A 13,987-nucleotide genomic window follows, 5' to 3' on the forward strand; every position below is an offset into this window, starting at 1 on the left:
AATCTTTCCATTGTGTAATGCATTCCTAGCAATTTGAATATTCCTTACACCCTTCTTTCCCACTTAAGTCAGTTTTCTGGACCAGATTTTGTACAACTTCCAGTTTGAATCCATAATGTGACAGAATTTTTTTATAGACATTTACAGCTGGACAACTACAGTCCCAGTCAAATCTTCAATTTCTGACTCAATCTTCTGGAAGAACCTCAACACGTTCGGAAAGCAGCTTTGTATTAATCATGTCCTTGGGTTCATAAAGGTAGCCTATGCTGGAGTCCATGCTTCATAGCTGGACCCTGTCTAATCCCAGGCTTTATGTTTAAAATTGTATGGATGTCCAAATACTGCACACTAGCACTGACAAATCCTGCTGATTGATGACAAAAATCTTCCAATTTTCCATAATTTCCAAAACAAAATTGTTTTCATTATATTATGACCTAACACAGCAAGTACTTCTGGATGGAGAGGGACGCTGGGTTGCTTCTACAGCAGGCTAGCTTGGTTTCATGTTTTTGGAATTTTTTTTCCCCAGTTACTTAACTCACTGATGCACAGAGGAACTTTTCTTTTTAAAACACCACTTTAGGTCTTCTGCAGATATCTTTTCTCCTAAACCAATCTCACAATACATACTTTATGATCTGCTTTTTATTTTGCTTTAGCCATAAAAATGCAAATTGTTTAAATAAAATACATTTATTTGAAATAGGACAGTATTCACTCGGACTTAAAAGACCTTGATAGGCACACACTGGAATAGTAACAATTCATGCATTTTCCCTTCTCAGACCACTGAACTCATCATTCGAGACAATGTGACAACTACTATGATCTACTCAATAGTTCAGCAACAAATTAACTCAAGAACAGAAGCAGCTTCCAACAGAGGAGTTTCACTACCTTCTTCTTCAACCACTGTTCTTAACATTTCTGAGTTTTCAAACATGTTTTCCTTTTGCTCCATTCCAGTCTCCCCCAGTCACTGCCAACACATATTCTTCACTGATGCCATAACCCTCTAAAGGAAGATTTTCAATAATAAGGAATCAAACTATTCTGTAATTTTCTTCATTTTTTTTAGAAGTAGTTTAAAAATATATAAGAACTGTAGGATAGAAAGTAAATTACTGTGTCAAATAAAAGCAAACTTTATGGCTCCAGTAACTGAATAAGATGTCACACAGAAATGTTTCATTTTTAGGAAACTGTATCATACTAGGACATCCTGTACATCACATTCATACAACTGCTTCTTTTTTTCCCTTTTTACCTTTTTTTTTAACGGAATTATTCAAGCTGATAAACCATAGCACACACACATTCCACAGCCAAGGACTTTATTATTAAAAATTATCTCCAAAGTTGTCATTTAAAGACTGATGATCAGGAGAACATGCTTACATTTCAGTAGTTCTACCACCCTGTCTGCACTGAGGTTCCTCAATTTATCATTTTTTAACGTAAGAAAGTGTAAGAATCACAGTATTCATTAAAACCTTTACTGACTTTGAGCATCTCTGTACGAAAACTGAATTTTTAGAACAGTAATTTTTTGGCATTATTGGAATTCAGTCAAGATGAACTACAATTTGCTGGATACTTTTAGAGGTGTTCCACATCTAAAATGCAGTTAAGAAACAAAGGAAGTATTATCCACAGCTACCAGGTGAACAGCTTGTTTTTGCTGATCAGGCCCTTCATGATTTTAACATCTGCAGAATTCTCACACAAATAAAATATTAAGAGAAATCTCCTTTCCTGTCTTGTCAAGTCCCAGCAAGCCCTCTTTATGAACCAGAATGTCATTTCTGGCTCAGTGAAGAAACAATTGCTACTGACCAGCTCATCGGGTCATCAACCCCTGCTTAAAATCCCAATTATTTTCAACTGTCTGAACTTCTCTGTAGTGACAAATGGATATGTTGCCCAGATTTTACAGAAAAAGAGACTACAGTAAGGATAAACATTAAAAATTGCTTAGGGGTTGCTTTTTAGGAAAGAGGGAGAAAGAATAGGCCTAAAAATAACACATCCATTTGTACCCATCAGGCTTTGAATTCATAGAGAATTGTGGAGAAGTACATTCATCGTACTAACCCATGCTTCAGTACAATGTGGCCATGCTGAGGGGTTGCAATTGCAATTTTGGGACAAACATAAACAAAAGGTACAAAGTTGAGTCTGATACCATTAACAGCCCCTACTGCTCACAGCCCATCACACTGGCTGGATACCAGTAATCCTTGCCACCTTCCTTTTCCTTGTTCTGAATTCACTACTACTTAAAAATTAACCAGGCTGAAATTTTTGTATTGCAGGTCAAGAGAAAATGGATATAACTGGGGGAATAAACAGGCTGCTGTAATTTTAATTCTGGAAATGTTATTACCCAGCTTGATTCAGGTCACAGATTAAAAACAGAGCTTCCAGGCAGGAAAATATGCATTCCTTCATAAGAAAAACAATGAAGAGCTAAAACAAAACAAGAACCAAGTATCTACATGTCACTTCTAATGATCTGCATGTAATGAAAGGATGGTAACCTTTAGAAAGACACAACTCTATGAGATTCTAAAACAAGATCAAGGAAACACACACGAGAAAATTAGATGTACACACAACAACTTCATTTCCCATCTGAGAGGAAGGCAGTGCTCTGCATGACACAAAACTCAGTAGCTAAATTGGTTCTCACTGAAGCCAAGCCCACAGGAGTTGTCTGCAATCACCTGGACACCAAAAGGAAGGAAGCTGTCTGGTCCATCTTCTCCCAGTCCCATCTTTCCACTTTATCCAGGAGCAAGGCTTTGCTCCTTTGAGAAAGTAGAATTACAGAAACCTACTTTGCAGCCTGTATGGACAACTGCTTTTCTGCTCCAAGTCTAAGTGCAGTATTGTTCTGTCCCAACTAGCAATAAAAATCCTACCAATAAACAAGGCAGCTGTCAGAAATCAAGTGCAACACATTCTTCTGTTTTCCCTAAATCTAGCTAAATTGGGCTTTACATTCAGATGTTTAGCTTTCACCTAGTCATCCTCAAGAGGATGCAAAGTAGAATGCATGTAGTTAGTCAAGGAATATTCTAGTTGCAAAGTACCTTAAGAATACCAAGAGAAACAACTGTTAGAAGACCTTATTACCAAACTTGGTGAGAGTCAGTAAGTAAATGACAAAAAATAATTTGCTTTCATTTTTGTAACAAATCACTACAAAAATCCAAAAGCAAAAACATACAAAAAGCCCCCCAAACCTAAATACTGGGGGTAAGGGTGACACACACACTAAAAATCAGGGGAAAAAATCTGAGTTTCTTCCTCAAAATAAACAAAAAATATGTATAAGTAATGAGACAATCAATTATACCTAGCTTGTGAACGAAGCTTTTACATACTAATATTTGTAAATCCCTCTAGTCACATTAGCAGTTATCAAAACTGCTGCTGAGCAAACAGCTGCATTACCACACAGCTCCAAGCACCTCCCAAAATTACACCAGCTATGGAAGGAATCTTATTGCCTTTTCTTTTCTGTAACACAAAGCCTCACCAAAATTTGCAAGCAATACAGAAATATTCGACCTCCTGAAAAAATATGTCACTTTTTTGCTTGACACTTTCTGTAACAACGTTTCAAAAGATCTGACAGATTTGGCAAGCACACTTCACATCAAAAATCACCTGCTGCCTAGCATCCATTCATCTTTCATTAAATACTTATAAAAAATACAGAATTAAATAAACAGCTCAGAAGTTGGCCTGACATACCAAAAAATACAATTCTCCAACAAACTAAATACCAAATCTGAAGGGAAGTAATCAAAAAGAAGGCAGCACTGAAGGCAGCCACTGGGGGAAGGCAGCTGCTTAGAGCACTAATAAGTCCAACAGTGACTGACACTACCATGTATTATTCTTTCAACATTCTCTCCTTTAAGTAGGGATATGCACATACACACAAAACACACTTCCAAGATGGCAATATATGAAGACAAATCAATAATGAAGTGATATTTGACCAAGGGCAGTATTTTATGGAGATTTCTGTCTGCTACCTGTCACATCCTGGAGGAGACTTCACGGACTGACTACAGAAAATGTGACCTTTGCTTGGTCTTTCTGCTACTTGCTTTTACAACATCCACAAATGAATCAAATATATTCATTTGACAGCCTGGTTCTCATGAAATATAATGAGAGACTTGCAGCAAATTCAGTCACCTAACATCGTGTCCCCATAACACACAGTCTCAGAGCCTGGAATTACCATGCAACAGAGTTTAAACAAAACCACAGCCCACTAAATTGGTGTGAGTCAGCCAGGTCTAAATCACAGTTCTATCTCAAAATACTATCAATCATCTGTAATCCAAATTCTCTACAATGTGAAGGTACTGAATTTTAGCAATCCCAAACACAAACACCCCTGAAAAAGGCTGTTGAACAGAAAACTTATATTCGGTTGAAATATACCCACAACCCTCTCCTTCACCTCAGCAACTAGAGCCTACCCTCTGAACTACTTTACTAGCAGGTCATAAAAAGCAGTAAACCCTCACAGAGTCACACACCCTGTGTCTAACACACACTAACTTCCACTGATCCTAAGCTTTATTATTACTTCCCTCTTATGACGTACCAGTGATGAATTGAACCTTTATTGCAGAGGTAAAGTTGGTTTATGCTCCCCTGACTTGTACCTCCTGACTCTTCCCCTCTCTTCTCCAACAACTAGTGTTGCTGAATATTATGTCCCATCTAGGAGAAGCACCTTCATACATCTGTAGATTTTTGGAGCTCTCTTCTGCTGCCAAAAATTACAGACTGTATACAGAAAAGCACTCAGCTAGGAGAAAACCCGCATGACCCCGACTTTTTATGCCAGACCCGATGTTAGTTAGGATTTCACCTGGAGATAAAATACTTTCAGGGACTGAAATATTTATGAAGCAAACAACAAAGGCACAAGGAGTGACTCTGGATAACAGCTCAAATGCTGACACTGAGAAGGAGACAAGGACTGGATGACAAACCTGGATGAATATCAGGCAAACTATTCAGGTAATCAGACCACAAAACAGACAGCAAAGACTGCAAATAGAAGTAGCTCAAATTACAAGACTACTCTAGCTTCAATTAAGAGTAGCTGTAGAGTAGTTCAGCTACTTTCAAGTACTGCTGTTTGTTCAATTTAACAATGAGAGTCCAGAAATTATGATTATCATTCAAGTCGTGTCTTAATTACAGAGACAAAAGGAGTCTGTTATGGAGTATCATTCAAGTCGTGTCTTAAGCCAATTACAGAGACAAAAGGAGTCTGTTATCTCAGCCCAAACTATTTGGCCCCAGCATTAAAAGCCAGGGAAATTATCTATGTAGGTAAACTCTAATGATCCTCACAGGAGAATATAGTCCCATATTCAACAATAACAGCCTGTAGTGCTAAGTCAGGAATCTTCAGGGAGTTGACCTGTGCATAAATAAAAAGGAGTAAATGTCAATGCAAGCAAAATGGCCATTGGAGTTCTTTCAAATTCATTTTTACTGCTTACTGGAAACCAAAGTTGCTTTAAGACACAATGCAAAAACCTCAGAGGAAAGACATGCAACTCTACTAAAAATTCTATTCTAATAACTGCATTATTTCTTAAATAGTAATTATTGAACTAAACAGCTAAATCACTGAACTATCATTACTATTACTTCTCTCTTCCTTCATTTTTTATTTTTGAACACGAAATATAAGGTTTAGATAGCATTCATAAACCATCTTAATAAAAAGATGTCACCAACCTACAAGTTTTCAATAGAAACATGTTGTTGAAAATTAATTAGAACAGTCACATGTCATGATTTATTGAGACAGAACATCAGTTGTACTACAACCATTCTGCTGCCAACAAGCAAGAAACAATCTAGAGAGGAAATGAAGTGGAGGGATGAAGGAGCAGACAAGCGGAACAGTTTGGCAACAGCATGTGCCAAAAGGTTTTCATTAAATCTACCTAAAACTAAATAAACAGAAGTCTGAAGAATCATTTGACACTGCAGTCTAAAAAAGCACTTTAATAGCTAGACTTCCAACCACCATTCAGAGCGAAACACTCTTCTGCATCAGATTATATGTAGATTAGGCTAATTATTAGGTTAGTGAAAATTGAGGGGTTTTGCTACTTCCCACCAATTTCAGATATATTTTATTCTGTTCAAGTTACTGATATGAAATTCTAAAGAATGCAACACTCCCCTGGAAACTAAAACCCTTTTAAAAATTATATTTAATCTTATTTACGTTTCTATAATCTCCATGGATGAAGACTTAGGAAATCAGCACAGACATCCTCTTATCATTGCTTCCATTCTATGTGAACAATTCCATTCCAAAACTCCTTTACTGAAGAAAATACATGAAGTAGATTTGGTATTTCTCAATATATGATCAGTTAACTAAAATGAAGGGTGAAAAAGATGATTAAACTTAAGATATGAGTCCAACTTATATCTCCAAACTCTAATCACTTACTTTAAGCTGAAACATGTTTACACCACAGTCCACAGCAATGGTGCAAAATAAACAGCAACCATTCCCCCAAAATCTCAACGAAGTGTTACATCACATAATTGGGCAAAGTGAAAAACACAGCCCTTAAAAAGCACAAGTGAAATCAGCGGTAAATTCTCTCTCTCTCCCTCCTCAAGGAAAAATTACTGGCTTGCTCTTTAAAAACGTAGTGCAGCTGAACCAGCCTCCCCTATTTGATGTCATGCAGAGCTCCTGCTCTGTCACTTTCCCTGCTCTGTCCCCATCACTGTCCAGCAGCAGCACACAGCAACACATCCCAGTACAGCACCAATCCAGGAACGAGAGCTGGATTCAGAATAACACAGCCAGGTCAGTCTTTGCGTAGAAGGGAAACTTTGCAGAGTCATGCATACAGCAGAAAACAAAACAAAACAAAACAAAACAAACACAACAATAACAACAACAACGAAATTCCTCTGCAGCTACAAACATCACATGGAAACCACTGCATTGTCAGTATTTTCAGCTGTAGGTCTTGGGGATAACTTGACCCCAGGCCGTAATTTGGTACAGGCTGACTAAGAAGTCACAGGTCTCATACCCTGTGGTGAACCTATGAGCTGGAAAGCTCCTGGCTCAGGTATAAGTGAGTCAAGGTGCCTTGGGAAAATATTTCTAAAGGTGGTTTCAAAGCCCAAAAATGCAAGGAATCAAAGCATAGATAAGATAACAGCTAAAATGAAGACACCCATCCGGTATACACTATTGCCAAGCAGACAACAACTTCACTGCATAAATATTCCTATCAGGATGGATCCAACTGGAGCTCTGCCTGAACTGCAGCTGAAGTGCCAGGTGACTCTCCCCTTGAGCAGGGATGCCTCTCAAGGTTTAAGATTCCTTACTTGACCAAGAGATCCTTCCTTACACAAAGCAGAGAGATCCCTTACGTGTGACAGATTCTTGGAGACCGAATGATAGCCTGCGGAATTAACTCTAATGAAACAGTGCCAAGTCACACAGCTGCCTAATATTATTATAGATATCGTACAGATAATTCCATTACAGATCAATTTTTGTCCAAGTCTGAGACTAAGATTGGATCCAGCTCCACATATTCTCCATAAGGAGTTAAGAAGGCAAGGGGGTTCTCTCTGAATGCTGTGACATAACATGAGGGTCCTCCTTTCTCTTCACATCTCTGGTCTACATGTGAATCATTCCAACTTGATTCTATTTCAACTTTCCTGTGTAGATTTCTTCCATTCAGTAATTAATAAGATGAACCTTGCCATCAAGCTTATTGAACCTTGTCAAACCATTGCCAAACCTTTTTTAATTCCATCAAATTCATTTAACTCTGTCAATTTATTAGTTTGCCTCAGTTAAAAGTACTGCTGCTTCTCTTTTTTGAATGAGGTGCATATTCTACTCATCCACAACAAGGTCACAGGCATTTGTGATTGTACATAGCAATCCTGACTTGACAGCAGAGAGAAGCTCACTTGTTGCCCCGTTACCAACTTTCAACCACCCAAAACTCCTGGCAAGAAAGCTTTTACATTTGTGATTGTACATAGCAGTCCTGACTTGACAGCAGAGAGAAACTCGTTGCCCCGTTACCAACTTTCAACTACCCAAAACTCCTGGCAAGAAAGCTTTTACTCAATTGTGTGCAACTACTTTTCCCCAGGCTGAAAACAGAGCCTGCCCCACAATAACAACTACTTCACTAAGAATCTTAGATAGTCAAAAAAACTGATAGTAAGAACAATTTACACCACTCAGTCCTGGCAAAATAATTTCTGCTGTGCCCAAATTTTAAAATTACAAAACTCCTTTTTTCAGGAGCCTCCTACATTACACTACATATGTTTCTGTCAAATCTCTTGTTGCATCTTACTGAATGACTAAGAGTCATAGTGGCTGATCAGCTGGCAGGTACTTTCAAATAAAATTTGATGCCATTCTTAATACAAAAGCAATCAGTCTGTTCTGCAAAGGTCAAACTCACTAGTAACTTTTTTGAAGCTTAACAACTTCTGCTGTCATTCCTATGGTTACAATCACGCTACTATTAAAAACAATTTGGGAATTTCTGATCTAATCCACCCTCCCACACAAAAATAACTCCTTTGCCATAACTGAAACTATGAACTTTTGAGCTATGTACAGCTATGAACCAACAGCTTCAAAAGGAAAGTTTAAATTCTTCCCTTTTGAAATAAAATAGTACATGGGTATTGAAGAAATTAGGCCAATAATGACAATATTATAGCAAAATCACATCATTTTAAACATGCTGACAATGTCTCTGCTTATCAATGGCATAAAGCAGAATGAACTGCCTGGAAAAGACAAAACTATGGAACAATGAACTAACTTAATGAGACAAATAAAACATCTCTTAGAGTCTTCTTCTAGGTCAACTTCAGGTTTTTATAGTCTCTCAGGTCAGGCTTGTGCTCTTCCCTTTAGCTACAGGTAAAAACTTTGGTTAAATATAGCAAAACAGCAGGCTTTTTTATACATGACAGGTTGTAACATCAAGTTGTGAGATATCTATTAGACTTTAATGGTTCTAGTAACAGCTGAAACCCCAAATCTTACTTTTAGTGCCTGAACATTTAGGTTACATTTCAAACTTTTTCATGAAACTCCACAATTATAATAATGAAATGCTACAGGGAGATTTGGAAGAAGGAAAGTTACTACAGCATAACCATTTCCTCAACTAGCAGACATAAGCTGTATGTTTTCCTTCAGTTACCAGAAGTCCATAGCTTTAAAAAACAGAAGCAAGTAAAATTATTCAACCACACTAAGTTCTCTTCAGTAACGACTTATAATTTATTTCAATGTCTTTCCTGCAAGTGTAGTTTAAAGACTTCCTCCATCTAGCTTTTTTCCTTGTCCCTAATTATGATTAAAAAATCAATGGTGTGTTAAGTACTTCTCTACTTCTCCACTTGTCTGGAGCCTTTTTTTAGTTTATCAAATGTTGTCAACTGTTTGCAAACAGTCTTAATAGATGTTGCTCCTTATCTGATAGTTTCTCTTACCTGACACCAAATAGACAACATATGATTTATTTCCACTTCTTCCTTCCCAAAAAAAAAATAACTCCTCTTGCTCACTGTATCTAAGATATCCAGATTACAATCAGAAATGCTCAAGCAAAAAAGGGTAGGGTAAAAAGTGTAGGGTAATAAAAAAAAAAGAGAGTAGGGAGAAGTCCAAAAAGAAACATCCCAACTGAAAATTCAAACTACAGAGAGATGCATTTTTTTAACAGCCATTTCAAAAACTTACTATTTCTCAAAATAAAACACTGTAAAGCAGCATTCATTCACTTTATGGAGCACAAGCTGTTAAGTCTCTTTCCTAGCAGAGATTTGACATTTGAAGGTCACCCCTGCTCTGCAGTGCTCTTTGGTACCCTATTACCTGCCTTCACCACACTCCTCAGTACTCACCCTGGTCTTGCACTGCAGCATTTGACAAGGTACCTTTCTCTGCTTTTCATTTCATTTCGAGCACTGAGAAGCAGACAGCATGATAAAAGAACAGTGTAAAAAGAAAAAAAAAAACCCACACGCAAGAAAAATAAAACACAAACAAACACCAAAAAACCCACAAATTAGTTGGAGGAAAAACTTAACAGCAGACTAAAACACCAGCAACAATTTTAGGCTCCTCTAAGAGTAAACCTCATGCTTGCTATTAGAACTGCAGTAGCCAGCTTGCCTCCTATGCAGTCTCTGAAAGAATGAAAAAGCAGATAACAATGGACAAAAAGAATTTCAGGGAAAAGATCTATAGCAGGGATTTCAAGAAGCTGAACATTTTCCTGTGAAGGAAAATACAAAAGGTAGTTTGATTTTTTTTCCTTCAGCAGTATAACCGTGACACAATTTAAGTGAACCTTTGAACCCACCGCTGGCACGTGTACAGAAAGGAGGTACAAGGGGAGTGCATTAACCAACTCACAAGTGTAAAATACTCCTTTAAACAGAAGAGATCCATCCAAGAATCCAAGTACCTAAACAGAAGATAACACCACCAACAAACCAGAATGTAAGCACAAAAGAAATGGAGGTAATAAATAAATAAATAGCCAGAGCAGAAATAGTTTTCACATTTCCAGAACCAAGTCAGTTTTATAATTCTATTCACTTTCTGTTAAAAAGCAGGCAATTCAGCATTCTAATCATTTAATCCAGTTGAGGGAATTATTCAATGAAAGATAAAACTCAACATGAGAGTTCAGAGTAGGTATTTTCAGTCTCTCAGACATCTGTTCCTGGTGTCCTGACACCATCACAAGTAAAAAATATCTGTGAGAAAGTGCACTATATTTTTGCCTATACCAGCTGCTTTCTCTATTACTAGAGACAGTTCCAGTAAGCTTTCCAGCTCCCTCAGTTGAGACACCTATTTCTGCCTCTTGTGCTCAATCTGTTCAAGTGCCACTTTTGAAAAATCAATTTTTAGGCTCAAGGGGAATAAAACCTACAAAAAGCATCATGTCATTAGCCTCCTCTCTGGAACCTAAGGTCACAGCTCATCTACCTCTAATTTTTAGCACCTGTAATATTTTCATATCTGATCTCCTTACTTTCAAATGTTTTCTTCTCCTCAGTCCATCTCCTATAGCACTACTCCTCCCTATACTTGCTGTCACAGTATCAAAAAGCAAGATCAAATAAATGGGAAAGAGAGAGATCCTCAGAACATGGAAAGGAGGGCAGACGGACTCGTATCATTTATCTGATCCTGCAGAAAAGCTTAATATTGCACTGCCAACCTGTTTGTTCAGCTCAAGGAGCAAGACTGCAGCTGGCAGCTGCTCAGCTCTTCTCCTCAAGGCTGTAATTCCTCCATTTAAAAAATAGCATAGAGAAAAGATAAAAACCTAAGTGATGAGCAGTTGTAAGCTGCTCCAGTCTGTTTAGACAGTCCAGCTATTTTCTGCAGCTCATCTCTCAACTCAGGGATTCCCATTAGAAACCCCATGCCCAAGGAACAGCCACCTAAGCCTCCCACCAGTTTTCACAGTCATCTAACCCCTCTAAAAAAGGTCAAAGCACAGGGAGACACTTCCAATACTTCTCCCTCACAGACAGGAGCACAGTGTGCTAGAGGAAACCCTGCGATACATTTGAATAATCTGCCAGCCTTTTGGTTCAGAGCACAGCAAAATTACAGTATCTGCCACAGGATTTCCTTTGGCCAACAGCATTTAAAGCACTGAATGAAGCAAGCCATGCCATGCCATGCCTGCCATCTATCCTTTGGGCCCAGGGGCTGTGAATCAGCTCAGTAGAGCTGAAAGCCCTCAGCACTGAGCTCAGAGGCACAGATGCAGTGCTGAGCACACCAGACCATGCAGTGCTGAGTGCACCAGAGCAGCCAGCACAAACCACCACAGCAAAACACTCCTGAGCATGGGGAATGTGGGCATCACCTGCCCACAACCCCTAAGCAGCATAGGGTATGGGCATAAAGGCTGGGAGAGCACTGGAAAGCTGCAGAACCAAATTAGCAGTTTGAGCCCCCTGACCCCCTGGCAAGGCCAGAGGAGCTGAACGTCGCTGTCACAACCCACAGGTTATCAACTGCTCACTGCAACCCATTCTCACATTTGTGAGCTCTGCTCTAAGATACTGGCTGTTCTCACAGCTTCTTATGACTATCCAGTCTAAATTAGTATCTTAATTAGAAAAGAAGGATAAGTGTACCAGTGCTTTTCCCAGCATAATTACAGTTTCACTAGGGTTTTTACTATCAACATGTAACAACTAGGGGGAAAACTGGCAGTCCTGTTAGCAAGATATTTAATGACAGAAGAAAAACAAAGAATTAGAAGTTTCTGGTGTTCCAGTCTCTGGATGTGTTTTTCTCATCCAGGAGCAAAGAGACCCAGCTAGACAGAACTACTCCCAAATCAGGTGCCCCAGCTTTCACTTCTAGGGAAAATTATCAATTTTCCCCTAACCAGAGCAATTTGAGACTTGGGATTAGAAGAGATAATTCTGAAATAAGCCTCAATAGCATTGGATTAAAGTGGCCTCCCAGAGAGAAAAGAAGGAACAGAAAAGAAAAATATGAACTACACATTTTATCAGCAGCCTCCAGATCCCTTGTACTATCTCCCTGATGATGACTCCACTTGGCATAGTAAACTGAATTCCATACCGGGTGTGGAACAATTGCAGATACACGGCACGACGCCTGGTAAGTATTAAATGTATACACAGACTTAACTGGACAGCAGCATCAGTTATAAATGTAGTTTTTACAAACAGAATAAGGAATCACAGACATGCCTTGAGATGTTCAAAATAGCTTGAAAAAACAAAAGAGAACAGAGGTACTGGCAACAGAAGGGTAGACAGGAAAGTATAGCATGATTACACAGTTAATTTTTTTAAAAATTGAATTTTACATAGTGATCTACAAAAGAAAGTAACTGTGTTAATAAGATTGCCATACCATGAAAGATTCTTCTTTTTTTTCTCAGTACATGTTATGTTAAGAACTGGTAAGCATTTCATTTATGTTTTTTAAATGACAAAAAGTTTCAAATATATTCAAGACTACTCCTGGTTTGTTTTTAGATCCATTAGATTTCAAGTTGACATCTTTTCAATAGTCAGAAGCTACTTTGTTGAAGTCAACTTTTTAAGAACAAGATCCCATCAAAGAAAGATACTGACTGTACTGTATTACAGTAATGCAATGCAATGAGATTCAAAGCATAACCACATCCTATCCATGGATATTATTGCATAAATTTTCAATTAGCTGCCTTGAGTCAGCAGAGTTCTACTGAGGTGGTATCACAGTTCACCGACTTCTCTGCCAGACCTTCAGAGTTCATCCTTGTTTTGCAATGCCCTGTCCTCAGCAAGAATCACTGCCAGGAGATAGAAACTCTTCACTATTACTTTCTAGACTGCAGCTAAAAACACCAAGGAATAAAAGACCTCAAGAAATAATAACCTTCCTGTAAACTGAAAAATTAATGTTTAGATTTGAAAACCATCTTGCAATCAATCAATGAGAGTCATTTTTAGACCTCACCATTACACCAGGAAAAGAAAAACGCTATATATTTATAATCTAGCAATCATTTAATGAGGAAAGAGGTGGTCAGTTAGAGATCCAGAATCTCTTACTCTAACCTCAGGAATGTTAAGCATCACATCTGATGCTTCAAATTTTGTGAAGTACCTGTGGTGTTTTCAGATGAAAGATAAAAACTTTAAAAAAAAACCTTTGGGTTTTTTAAGGAAACACTATCACTCTTAAATATGGTGTTAAAAGTTTAAACAATAGAACAGTTGTGCTACAAACCAGTTTTAGTAAGTATTTTATTTTTATTGAGTAATGCACTGCAATACTGACAAAAACATAAGCTCATGGGTGCAAGTTTTTTTTTTCCTTTACCATTTCTAACAA

This window comes from Geospiza fortis, unplaced genomic scaffold (genome assembly GCF_000277835.1).
Source record: "Geospiza fortis unplaced genomic scaffold, GeoFor_1.0 scaffold231, whole genome shotgun sequence".
NCBI lineage: Eukaryota > Metazoa > Chordata > Aves > Passeriformes > Thraupidae > Geospiza > Geospiza fortis.